Raw genomic sequence first — 12,056 nt, forward strand, 5'->3', positions numbered from 1 at the left:
CAGGTCATAAGATTTGCCTATATTCAGTTTTCATAGATACCAAAAGTAGTTTTCTAAAATGATCGTATCCTTCTACCAGCTGTGTAAGAGAATTCTAGTTGTTAATCTTGATATTGTTAAGAATTTTAATTTTAGCCATTCTGATGATGTCTTGTTGTGGTTTTATTTTATTTTTTATGTGTAGGCAAAATACTTTTTGTTTAAAAAGAGGGATCCCCCATTTTAAACTTTTTTTCCCTTTCCCAAATGACCTAATGATGTGTTAGCCTGATGCCTAATAAACAAAACCCAAGGTTGCTGCATGGATTTCTTCTTGGTACCCTTAATACCGTTCTTGCAACCCAGCATTCATACATGTGTAATGAGCTTACTCAAAAGTAGTCTTTCTACTTCTTCTTCTTCTTTCAGAACTGGGGGTCCAGACCATGTTATCTGCAATCCAGAGGAACCCCTTTCCTACTCCCCTACCCGAGAGCCAGGTCTTCTGTCTTCTGTTAATTTTTCTTCTTGCTGACACCTGTTTAATTAATTAATTTATTTATTTTTGTACAGATAGGGGTCTCCCAATATGCCCAGGCTGGTCTTGAACTCTTGGACGCAAGTGATCCTCCTGTCTTGGCTTCCCAAAGTGCTGGGATTAGAAACATGACCCACCTTGCCTGGCTGGGCCCATGTTTAAGGCTGCCTGAAGGGCTAAGGCCGGTGGAATCTCACTACTGATTAGTTGTTTGCGTGGCTGCTGGGGGACAGATTTAGAGTTCCGGGAATCTATCCTGAGTCTATTCTGATCTTGTACTGTTTCATCAGGAGCAGGAACGCATGTGTTTTCACTGATTGGGTGGAACCCAGAACCCCGGAGTCTTTTAAGTTGTTTTCATCTGATTCCTGGTTCTTTTGGGAAGAGGCAAACTGATTGAAGTTTCCTTCTACCTTGGGATGCAGCAGCGCATTGAACTGCGTTTCAAAAGATGATGGTGGCTGCATAACTCCTAAAAGTTCACCCGCCTCCACGGTAACAGCTCCGTAGTAGAGGCCTGTAGCGGTCATGTTCACCACTGTCCCTGATTCGTTCCTGCTCTGCTGGAGCTGCACATCTGGACACTGACTTCTGCAATGTTGAGGGGCTTCTAGTATACTCGCTATCACCATGTTCCCCTGTGCAAATTGATCTCCCCGACTTACTTAAACCCCTCGAAGCCAGGCCTCTGTTCCAGAATTCTGGATCTACCATGTTTTTACAAACTAAGTATCAGGGGATATTGACTCTGCTTCTCCTTTTGTGACATCTTCAACGAAGGACATAGAGGGCTCACTGATGTTTGGGCTCTCAAAGTCACAGTAGGTGCCAATTGCAGCTTGTAGGTTCCAATCAGTCGTGTCCGGGAAGAAGGCGCCATCGGCAGGGCTGAGCTGGAAGCCGAGCAGCCTCTGGAACTCAGAGATGAGCACATCCTTGTTGGTGGTGCCCAGGCAGCCAAACTTCTGCCCTGGTCCGTGCCCAGCCCCACTCAGCCACCCACTCACTCACATTCGTGCGCCCCACCTCCCCAACCCTACGCGCGGCCTCTGACTTCTCATCATGGCTTTTGTACACATTTCTGTCCCCACTGTCAATACTGAGTACCTTTCACATGCTTATTGACCAGTTAGAGAGTCTCTTTTTGCAATACAGTGGATGCTCTGAATCCACAGATCCAACCAACTGCAGATCAGAAATACTCAGAAAAAAACAACAGGAAGAATGACAATACAACAACAAAAAATACAAATAAAAAAATACGGTATAACAACTATTTACATAGCATTTACATTGTACTAGGTATTATAAGTAATCTAGAGAGAATTTAATGTATGTGGGAGGAAGTTTGTAGGTTATATGCAAATACTACATCATTTTATATAAGGGACTTGAGCATTCGTAAATTCTGGTATCCGTGGGTCTTGAAACCAATCCCTGACAGATACCAAGGGACGATTGTACTTTTTCAGGTCTTTTGCTTTTTTTCTTTTTCTATGAGGTTGTCTTTATTTTTTCTTATTAACTTTTATAGTTCTTTATTTTTTGGTGGGGCACAGTGGCTTATGCCTGTAATCCCAGCACTTTGGGAGGCCAAGGTGGGTGGATCACCTGAGGTCAGGAGTTCGAGACCAGCCTGACCAATATGGTGAAATCCTGTCTCTATTAAAAAATACAAAAATTAGCCGGGCGTGGTGGCAGGTGCTGGTAATCCCAGCTACTCTGGAGGCTGAGGCAGGAAGATCTCTTGAACCTGGGAGGCGGAGGCTGCAGTGAGCCAAGTTTGTACCACTGCACTCCAGCCTGAGTGACAGAGCAAGACCCTGTCTCAAAAAAAAATTAATTTCTTTATTTTTATTATTATTATTTTTTGAGATAGGGTCTCGCTCTGCCACCCAGTCTGGATTGCAGTGGTGCAATTGTGTCTCACTGCACCTTGACCTCTTGGGTTCAAACAGTCCTACCACCTCAGCCTCCCATGTAGTTGGGACTACATGTACACCACCACACATGGCAAATTTTTGTATTTTTCGTACGGATGGGGTCTTGCCTTGTGACCTAGGCCTGAAGTTCTTTATGTTTTCTGAATATGAGTTCTATTTTGATTATAAGTGTTGCAAATATCTTCTCCCATTCTGTGGTTTGCTTTCATACTGATTTTTTNTTTTTGGAAACAGGATTTCACCATGTTGGCCAAGCGAGTCTTGAACTCCTGACCTCACGTAATCCACATGACTTGGCCTCCCAAAATGCTGGGATTACAGGTGTGAGCCACTGTGCCCAGCCTGCTTTCATACTGATTTTTAAAACAGCTTTATCATTCACATGCCATACAATTCACTCATTTAAGTATACAATTCAGTGGCTTTCAGTATATCCACTGTTATGTAATCATCACCATGACCAATTTTAGAACGTTTTCATCACCCCAAAACCAAACCCCACGCTCCTTAATCATCACCCCTACTCCAACCCACCCATTACTTCCGGGCCTAGGCAAACTTGAATCTACTTTCTGGCTCTATAGATTTGCCTCTTTTATTTTATTTTATTTTTGAGACAAGGTCTCTCTCTGTCTCTAGGCTGGAGTGCAGTGGCATGATCATGGCTCACTGCAGTCTCCTGGGCTCAAGTGATCCTCCCATCTCAGCCTCCCAAGAAGCTGGGACTACAGATGTGCACCACCACACCCAGTTAATTTTTTTTTAATTTTTGCAGAGGCAGGGTCTCTCAATGTTACCCAGGCTGGTCTCAAACTCCTGGCCGGTCTCAAACTCCTGGCCTCAAGTGATCCTCCTGCCTTGGCCTCCCAAAGTGCTAGGATTGTAAGCATGAGACACGGCTCCGACCTCTTTCCAGCTCCTCATTAGGACACACTGTTGGTGTAAACCTTATGAGCCTTGGAAAGACAGTTTTTTGGGACATGGGGAGGGAGGGTGTATCCGTAGCAATCACAGGGATTGTTTTATCGTGGGGAGTGTGTGCTCTTCATTTCACTGTGTACCATCAGCCTTCTTTCTAGACCACAGCACTACTTTGCACTTACACCAGCAGGACCTGAGGGCTCTCCACCATATTTGCCAGAACTTGATAGCATCTGACTTCCTGATTGTAGTGACGTGGTATCTGTTGCTTTGATTTGCATTATTCTCATTACTGGTGAGATCAAACCTCCCTTCATATGCTCACTAGCCAGGAGTGTTTCCCCTTCAGTGAGTTGTCTGTGAAATCCTTTGTCCATTTAAAAATTGGGTTTTCTGGCCAGGTGTGGTGGCTCATGCCTGTAATCCAGCACTTTGGGAGACTGAGGCAGGTGGATCATCTGAGGTAAGGAATTCGAGAACAGCCTGGCCAACATGGCAAATCCTAGTATCTACTAAAAATACAAAAATTAGCTGGGTGTGGTGGTGGGTGCCTATAATCCCAGCTACTCAAAAGGCTGAGGCAGGAGAATCCCTTGAACCCAGGAGGTAGAAGTTGCAGTGAGCCGAGACTGTGCCACCACACTCCACCCTGGGTGAAAGAGAAAAACCCTGTTTAAAAAAAAAAAAAAAAAAAGCCAGCGTGGTGGCTCACACTTGTAATCCCAGTCCTTTGAGGGGCTGAGATGGGCAGATCACCTGAAGTTGGGAGTTTAAGACCAGGCTGACCAACATGGAGAAACCCCCTCTCTACTAAAAACACAAAATTAGCCAGATGTGATGGTGCATGCCTGTAATCCCAACTCTCGGGAGGCTGAGGCAGGAGAATTGCTTGAACTTGGGAGACAGAGGTTGTGGTGAGCCGAGATCATGCCATTGCACTCCAGCCTGGGCAACAAGAGTGAACCTCAGTCTCAAAAAAAAAAAAACAAGCTAACTTCTGATTGCCTTTGCCTCTGTATTACCATCTACCATCCTCAAAGTACCCTTATTCATTGAAATATTTAGCACTTCCTGGTATTCTCTCTCTCTCTCTTTCTCTCTCTCTCCCCCTCTCTCTCTCCCCGTCTCATTTCTCCTGTATTAATCTTGGTGACTTCTTACCCATGTAGATAAAACATTCAACATGCTGGTTTCTTAGTTCTTTGCCTTTTTCACTTCCAAAGATTTCTTCCTCCACTTCCCCTTTAACCATTTTCTCCTATGGTTTTATCCCAGCCCTTGTCATCTTTTACCTTAAAAGACTCCATTTTTAAGCTCTGCACTCTCTGTAAAGTTCGTATTGTATTATGCATTTATATTTAAAGCGTATGGGCCTATACAATTTTCTACTTAAACTTTCTGGGTAAGATTTTAAAGAATAATGTTTCTCTAACAACTATTGATAGTAATACTAATATGTTATATTTTAATATTTGCTTAACTTTTTTAAAAAGTCACATGCTTTGGGGATTTTAAACAGAAATAATACTGAATTTAGAAATGTATCTGTTTAATCCAAAGACTTGTGAATAATTGAGATTCAACAGAATATTATCTGTGATTAAAAAATAATTTCATCGGCCAGGCGCGGTGGCTCAAGCCTGTAATCCCAGCACTTTGGGAGGCCAAGGCGGGTGGATCACGAGGTCAAGAGATCGAGACCATCCTGGTCAACATGGTAAAATCCCGTCTCTACTAAAACTACAAAAAATTAGCTGGGCATGGTGGCGCGTGCCCGTAATCCCAGCTACTCAGGAGGCTGAGGCAGGAGAATTGCCTGAACCCAGGACGCGGAGGTTGCAGTGAGCCGAGATCGCGCCATTGCACTCCAGCCTGGGTAACATGAGCGAAACTCTGTCTCAAAAAATAATAATAATAATAATAATTTCATAAATTAAATGTATATGTTAAACTTTTTTAAAACTGCATCCATATCTAGCTATAAAACCTAAAAAACAGGCCGGATGTGGTGGCTCACGCCTGTAATCCAAGCACTTTGGAGGCCAAGGCGGGCGGATCACCTGAGGTTGGGAGTTCAAGACCAGCCTGACCAACATGGTGAAACCCTGTTTTTTTTTTTAAAAAAAAAAAACACCTAAAAAACAAAGGGAAAATTTTGTCCATACCTCACAAGTGTCTATTTTTCTTTACTCCAACCTGTTTTACTCATATAAAACAGCCATTTCCCCTAATGTTTCCCTAAGGGTGTATTAAGACTTTTATTCTTTCTTTTTAAAATAACTAGTACTGTGTTAAATGATGCTAACAATACAAATAATTTAGAGCTAGACACTGTCAATCAGTTCCAAGATATTTGAGCCTAAAAGAGAAGAGAAAAGCATTTATGGCTACTTCACAATCGCTCCATGAATTCTAACTCTATTTTTGTCTAATTGTAAAATACACTGATTCTTTCTCAAGCTCAAAATGTTATTAGTTACTAGTAAAATAATTAATGTGTTATAGGTTTGGATCTTATAATTTTGCCCTGTGAAAATGTAATTATGTTTTAAAATTAAGGTTTTTAAAGCTCTAAATAAAACAATAATTTAAAATACTTTGCTATAGCAATCTTTCTCATACATATGTACGTGTATGTGTGTCCATGTTTTATATCTATGGAAAGAACTAACTTTGCATTTTTCTTTCTAATTTTTGGAACCCTTTATTTTTAAATTTATGTCAGAAACCAGATCCATTTATGAAGGTTCATATCCCATGTTAACGTATGTGTGATTGTGTACACATAGAAGAGGTGTACAGCAATAGGTGGAGCAGGACTAAAAAGAAACAACAAACAACAAACAGAAAAGTTCTGATCATTCAGAAGTAGGGGAAAGATGAATGTAAAGTTTATTCTGTTTTTAAATGAGATGGCATCTCGCTCTGTCACCCAGGCTGGAGTGCAGTGGCACAATCTCAGCTCACTGCAACCTCTACCTCCTGGGTTTAAACAATTCTCCTGCCTCTGCCTCCTGAGTAGCTGGGATTACAGGGATGAGCCACCACATCCAGCCTGATACGGTTTGCCTGTGTCCCCACCCAATCACATCTTGAATTGTAACTCCCACAATTCCCATGTATTGTGGGAGGAACCCAGTGGGAGGTAATTGAATCATGGGGACAGGTCTTTCCTGTGCTGTTCTCGTGATACTGAGTAGGTCTCCTGAGATCTGATGGTTTTAAAAATGGGAGTTTCCCTGCAAAAGCTCTCTCTTTGCTTGCTGCCATCCATGTAAAACGTGACTTGCTTCTCCCTGCCTTCCGCCATAATTGTGAGACTTTCTCAGCCACATGGAACTGTAAGTCCATTAAATCTCTTTCTTTTGTAAATTGCCCAGTCTCAGACATATCTTTATCAGTGGCATGAAAACAGACTAATACACAGCCTAACAAGAATTCTTTTGTTTGAATTTTGCACATTTAACCAGCATTGAACCAGAGACAAGCTGATCAAAACTTGTCCATGACTCTTGTACAGTATGGGCCGTGTTTTCCACCTGTCTCATAAAGGAGATGGGTAAAGGAGATTTCTTTTCACGTTAGCAACTAAACTTGTCTGCCAAGTAAGGACTAGTAGCCAAAAGCCTCTTCCAAGTATGAATTGTAGGTTGTTGGAACACTGTCACCTTCACACTGAAAATAAACTCAAGCACATGGATCAAGCTATATAAGTGTTTCTGCATTAGAATCAGGAATTGCCGGGCGTGGTGGCTCAAGCCTGTAATCCCAGCACTTTGGGAGGCTGAGGCGGGTGGATCACGAGGTCAAGAGATCGAGACCGTCCTGGTCAACATGGTGAAACCCTGTCACTACTAAAAATACAAAACATTAGCTGGGCATGGTGGCGCATGCCTGTAATCCCAGCTACTCAGGAGGCTGAGGCAGGAGAATTGCCTGAACCCAGGCAGCGGAGGTTGTAGTGAGCCAAGATAGCGCCATTGCACTCCAGCCTGGGTAACAAGAGTGAAACTCCATCTCAAAAAAAAAAAAAAAAAAATCAGGAATTGTTATGAATACCTAGCACTAAGTAGAAATATGCATCAGAAGGCTACCCAGGACAGCTATAATATTGCATTTCATCATGAATTCACTGGTTGTATTATCAGGGCTGATATTGTGTTTTATTTTAGGATAAAACAAACAAGTAACTATAGTTTTAATCAAGAGTTTTTGTTAAGGTTTATCACTTTGTCAAAGCAAAAGATAACACAGTTAGACACTGTCAACAAAAGACGTTGGAAGGATTTCCATCCCCCGGTCGGGATGCATTTGTCCTTTGATGGTATCAGAGCCACAGACGTCACTGGCCACATTATAAAGGGAATCTGCATTGGCAGGACCTTTGGAATACCAAGTAGGATTTTGGTAAATAAACTGAACACATCTTTCACAGGAGCCTAATTTGGATGGTCAGATACTTTTTTGCTCACTCAACAAAAAGATGGAATCCTCATTCGGCAGGTCAGGGAGAACCCCTTAGATATTCTCTACAGATATTTATTAAATATCTCCAGATTAATTGATCTATTGAGCACACTCTTACATGTGGTTTTGAGCATGCTAAAAGGTTTTGTTTGAATATATTGATTATATTTGAATATAATCACTCTATTCACAAGATTCTTAAACCAGTTCGTGAGAGCCCCGAGAGACACCATGTTCCTTAAGACAACTGCAGATATATTCACCATACATGTTTTTTCTTATGCTAAACAAATGGAAGAATTTGGAAACTACAAATAATAAATAAAATAATTACCTATAGAAGATGAAGGAGACAGGATGGAATGCGTGGGATAGGAGCTGTACTTCCTGGAGTATACCTTGTCTTGTACATTTAACTCTAGAATTATGTGAAAGTTTAACATAAGAGTAAAACAAACTTAAATCAACACGTATTGGTAATTTGTGTCTTCCTTTCTTTTTTCTTGATTGGTCTATCTTGAGCTTTATCAATTTTATTGATCTTTTCAGAGAACCAGCTTTTGGCATCATTGATTTTTCTCTAATGTTTGTTTGTTTCTTATTTTATTGATTTCCTCTTATCTTATTTCCTTCGCTCTGCTTTCTTTGAGTTGAATTTGCCCTTCTTTTTCCAGTTACTTAAGGTGGAAAGTTAATTTTAAAAATTTCTTCTTTTCTAATGCAAATATTTGCACATCTATAAATTTACCTCTAAGACAAGTTAGTCCCTATGTGTGTGTAAACATGCTTGCTTGTGCATGTGTGTGTGTGTGTGTGTGTGTGTTTGATAGATAAGTTGGTTTTGGTTTTGGGTTTTTCTTTTCTTTTTTTTTTGAGACCAAGTCTGACTCTAATGCACAGGCTGGAGTGCAGTGGCACAATCTCTGCTCACTATAACCTCTGCCTCCCAGGCTCAAGCCATCCTCCCACCTCAATCTCCCGGGTAGCTGGGGCTACAGGGGCACACCACCATGCCTAGCTAAATTTTGTATTTTTTTGTAGAGATTGTGTTTCACCATGTTGCCCAGGCTGGTCTTGAACTTCTGACCTCAAGCGATCTTCCCGCCTCAGCCTCCTGAAGTGCTAGGATTAGAGGTGTGAGCCACTGCACCCAGCCTGTTTTTGTGTTTAAATTACAAATTCAATGTCTATAACAGATACGTCGATATTCAGATTGCCTATTTCTTCTCGATCTCTTTTGGTAATACATTTTTTTTTTTTTTTTTTTTTTGAGACAGTCTTGCTCTGTTGCACAGGTTGGAATGAAGTGGTGTGATCTCAACTCACTGCAAACTCCACCTCCCAGCTTCAAGCAATCCTCCTGCCTCAGCCTCCTGAGTAGCTGGGACTACAGGCACCCGCCACCACTCCTGCCTAATTTTTGTATTTTGATAGAGATGGATTTTCACCATATTGGCCAGGCTGGTCTTGAATTCCTGATTTTGTGATCCTCCCACCTCAGCCTCCCAAAGTGCTGGGATTACAGGCATGAGCTACTACACCAGCTATGTTTTTAAAAAACTTTTCAAAACATGCCAGGGTGTTTAATGAGGTCTGTCTACGCTGGATGGCTACAGCTCAAACATCCCTGAGCTCTTCGGAACATTGGGATGGTTAGGCTTACGGCTCTCTGATAGTAGTTCTTTGCCTGCCTTCCAGATCTCAAAATGATGCCTGTCCATAGCTCTAAGGGCTGCTTCTCTCAGGCCCTCTCAGTGGGCAAAGCTAGGGGATAAAGTGTATATCTCTCTATGTGTGCACATTTATGTTCATTTTTATATCTGTATTGAAAACCGTCATTCACGTAACACCTCCAGTTCCAATCCAACCCCACCATGTACATTGTAGCTTTCCCCCTTTCCCCTTTCCATATTTGTAACTGCCTTCTCTGACAGCGAGAAACTCGGCTCTGTGGTCTTTGATGTATTACATGATTTGATCAATTGCCTCATATGTTAAGCAACCTCTGACGGCTGCTGCCTCCCTCCTGCATGTGGACACCTTCCTTACCTTTCTACAGAAGGTTCACCTTCCCCACATGAAACCATCCTCCCCCTCACCCCACGCCAGGTGGCACTTGGCAGTCCCCTCACCCTGTTTAGACTCAGATGCCCCCACCACGCTGTCCCAAAGTGCTTGGATTACAGGTGTGAGCCATTGTGTCCAACCTCATTTTTGTATTTTTAGTAGAGATAGGGTTTCACCATGTTGGCCAGGCTGGTCTTCAACTCCTGACCTCAAGTGATCCTCCCGCCTCAGCCTCCCAAAGTGCTGGGATTACAGGCTTGAGCCACCTCACCCAGCAGTATCTTTTCTTTTCTTTCTACTACATTTTATCGGTGGCTGCTGGTGATATATAGAAAACTATTTGTTTTTTCTTTTCATAGAGATGGGGGTCTTGTCATATTGCCCAGGCTGGTCTTGAACTCCTGGGCTCAGGTGGTTCTCTGGCCTTGGCCTCCCAAAGTACGGGGATCTCAGATATGAACCACTGCACCTGGCCCACTATTCTTTTTTTTGAAATAGAGTCTCACTCTTGTCACCCAGGCTGGAGTGCAATGGTGCAATCTCGGCTCACTGCAACCTCCGTCTCCTGGGTTCAAGCAATTCTCCTGACTCAGCCTCCCAAGTAACTGAGATTAAAAATGCCCACCACCACACCCAGCAAATTTTTGTATTTTTAGTAGAGACGGGGTTTCACCATATTTGTCAGGCTGGTTTCAAACTCCTGACCTCAGGTGATCCACCCACCTCACCCTTCCAAAGTGCTGGGATTACAGGCATGAGCCACTTTGCCTGGCCCACTATTCATTTTTAATACAAGTCAAGCATTGCTAATCTGAAAGTAGGAAATCTAAAATGCTGCAAAAAATTTGAACCTTTTTGAGCACCAACATGATACCACAGTGGAAAATTCCACACCTGCCCTCACGTGTGTTGCAATCAAAACGCAGGCACACAACATGCTGTTTTTTCAGTGTGCCCGTGCAAAAAATGTCCTCCCGGCCCCCTTCAGCTGTGATAAATCTTTTCCTCACATGTCCAGATTCCCCCACCCAAGCGTGGCCGGAGAGGACATAAAATGGCACGTGCACCGGTCAGAGGCATGAACAGCAGTTTCCCTGCGGTGCCTGACATGGGGCCAGGACCTATGTGCATCGCTCACTGTATTTTTTGCTTCTTCTCTGCTCTGTGGTATAAATATTTTGTTGAAATATAAAAAAGACCTGCAGATCCCCCTATGGGTAACAGTAATAAGAAAAGGAGGATGTATTTCTGTTTATCTACAGCAGAAAACATCCAGCTGTTGGAGGAACTGCACAGCAGTGTGTGTGAAATACCTTCCAGAACAGCGTGGTCTTGGACTGACCTGAGGAAACAGAAGGATAAGCTGTTGAAGTTTTATGCTGAAAGTGATGAGCAGAGGTTAATGAAAAATTTTAAAAACACCACATAAAGCTAAAAATGAAGATCTGAACTGTGTATCAAAAGAATGGATCTGTCACCGTCACAGTGAACACAGGCCATTTCATAACAGCCTGACCATAAACAAGCAAAAATCTATCACGGTCAGCCTAGTGCAGTGGCTTGTACCTGTAATCCCAGCACTTTGGGAGGCCAAGGCTGGTGGATCACTTGAGGTCAGGAGTTTGAGACTTACATGGCCAATATGGTGAAATCCCATCTTTACTAAAAATAAAAATTTAAAAAAAATCTCTACTAAAATACAAGGGAAAAAAAAAACCTGTCTCTACAAAAAAATATGAAAATGTAGCTGAGACTACAGGTGTGCACCTGTAGTCCCAGCTACTTGAAAGGCAGAGGCAGGAGAATAGCTTAAATCCAGGAGGCAGAGGTTGCAGTGACCTGAGATCCTGCCAGTGCACTCCAGCCTGGGCGACAGAGTGAAACTCCATCTCAAAAAAAAACCAAAAACACAAAAAACAAAAAAACTTATCATAATCAACTGAAAATTGAAGAGAACTATGCTTATTCAACAGGCTGCTTCCAGAAATTTAAGGAAAGACGCGACATTATATATTTCAGGATTTGCGGTGATGAAGCATTTGCTGATCACAAAGCAGTGGAGAAATTTATTGATGAGTTCGCCAAGGAAATTACTGATGAAAATCTGTGCCTGGCATGGTGACTCATGCCTGTAATTCTAG

At 42.4% G+C, this 12,056-nt stretch overlaps 1 pseudogene; it reads right to left on the reverse strand.

Annotated features, from left to right (window-relative positions):
* Nucleotides 1–693: 693 nt before the first annotated feature.
* On the reverse strand, nucleotides 694–9,569 carry LOC108294905 (annotated as a pseudogene).
* Nucleotides 9,570–12,056: the final 2,487 nt, after the last annotated feature.

This window comes from Cebus imitator, unplaced genomic scaffold (assembly GCF_001604975.1).
Source record: "Cebus imitator isolate Cc_AM_T3 unplaced genomic scaffold, Cebus_imitator-1.0 Scaffold19, whole genome shotgun sequence".
Taxonomy (NCBI): domain Eukaryota; kingdom Metazoa; phylum Chordata; class Mammalia; order Primates; family Cebidae; genus Cebus; species Cebus imitator.